This window comes from Telopea speciosissima, unplaced genomic scaffold, assembly GCF_018873765.1.
Source record: "Telopea speciosissima isolate NSW1024214 ecotype Mountain lineage unplaced genomic scaffold, Tspe_v1 Tspe_v1.0979, whole genome shotgun sequence".
NCBI classification, from domain to species: Eukaryota; Viridiplantae; Streptophyta; class Magnoliopsida; order Proteales; family Proteaceae; genus Telopea; species Telopea speciosissima.
The window spans coordinates 1-1,752 of record NW_025318315.1 but is presented as its reverse complement, the minus strand read 5'-3'; the positions used below and the strand labels follow the sequence as shown (position 1 = coordinate 1,752).

Below are 1,752 nucleotides of genomic sequence, written 5' to 3'. Positions count from 1 at the left end.
GGGGTGGGGTGGGGAGGGGAAAAATATTTAACATTTGTTTATTTTCAACAAGATTGCAAATTGTCAGGGTCAGTAGATGTACAATTTGTTGAGATTCCCAAGGACGATTCCTATTTTGTTTTTCTACTGGTTTGGCCTTAGCAGTCCAACAAGCTCTGATTTCTGCTCAGGCAAAAGGATATCGAAGAATCTGCATAAAGAGTGACACTCTAACGGTCATAAATTGCTTGCGAGAAACTACACATTCTGCCCCTTGGAGAATTCAATATATCAGTGAGGATTGCCTTCAGCTTTGCAAAAGTTTTGATGAATTTCTTTTCACTCATACCTTACGGGAAGGCAATTTTGTTACTGAGTTACTTGCTTCTCATGATGCCAAGACTCAGATGGACCTTTTCTGGGAATCCTTTCCCCCTAGTTTTGTCTTATTTTCATTGTACTTATATACCTGTGGGACTTCTTTCCCATGAGGTTTTTCTCAATAAATTTCTTTTATTACCAATAATAAATTAATATTGTAATTGACTAATTTGACCTAAAAAATCCTCATAAGATAGACAAAAAAAATATGAGGCCATTACAAATTAGGTTACAATGTCTTTTTGTTGTAACCAAGTAGGTTACATTTAGACGAATTGTTACAAAAATATAGTTGAGACTTATATGGCTAATAAACTTTACATATAATATGATAATTTTATGATGAGAATCTATTTACTTAAATTTTATTTTATGATGGAAAAAATGAACATCATAATCTATGAACTTTGTTTTCACATCCCCACTTGATATTTCCATTTGCATGCTACCTCTAAGAGTGACTCTTTGGAGGATCCTTCCTCGCTTAACGCCTTGGTAGCTGCACCCTTGAGCATTCTCATCCTCTTTCGTATTCTATTCCCTTCTACCCCTTCCATTAAGCACTTTACTACCGTAGCAATTTCCACTCTCCCCACTATCCCGTTCTTCGCAGCTTTTGGCCTCAAAGCTACCTCTAAATCCTCCACCAGCATCACTGCACTCATCTTTTGTTCTGCATAGAGCGGCCACGTAATCAATGGTACCCCATGTACCACGCTCTCTAAGGTTGAGTTCCAACCACAATGGGCGAGGAACCCTCCAGTAGAGACATTGCTAAGAACTTGTATTTGAGGAGCCCATGATGGTATCACCAAACCCCTTCCTTTGGTCCTCTTCAAGAAACCCTCCGGCAAGAAAACCAAAGGGTCTTCAATGCTTTAGGCATCGACGTAGGTAACATTTGGGCTCTTGACAACCCATAAGAATCTTTGTTTATTAAGCTCCAGTCCTAACGCCAATTCATTCAACTGCTCCCTTGAGAGGGCACCACCGCTCCCAAATGAAACAAACAATACAGACGCCAGGGGTTGATTGTTCAACCATCTTAGACACCCAGAAACATCAAGTCCATCCTTCATACAACCATTCTGTATGAGTGGCCCAATAGGATATATAGGTGGCAAACTTGTGTCTCCACCGTCCTTCAAAGCTTTGATAGCACCTTCTTCCATGCCCATGAAGCTATTTAGCGAGGATACCATTAGCCAGTTTGAAACGCTTGCAATGGTATAAGGTCCATGTATAAACCTTATTTTGTCCTGTCTTGGAGTGGGTCTCTCCCATGAATTGGCACACATCCGAGGTAATTTCACCGGTTCGAGACAGTCTCTATATTCGCAAGAGTACTTGTCGTCAAGCTTAGGCAAATGGAGGTACAATGACAATACCATG

At 40.2% G+C, this 1,752-nt stretch overlaps 1 pseudogene; it reads right to left on the bottom strand.

Moving 5' to 3' along the window:
• Window positions 1–773: 773 nt before the first annotated feature.
• On the bottom strand, window positions 774–1,730 carry LOC122648405 (annotated as a pseudogene).
• Window positions 1,731–1,752: the final 22 nt, after the last annotated feature.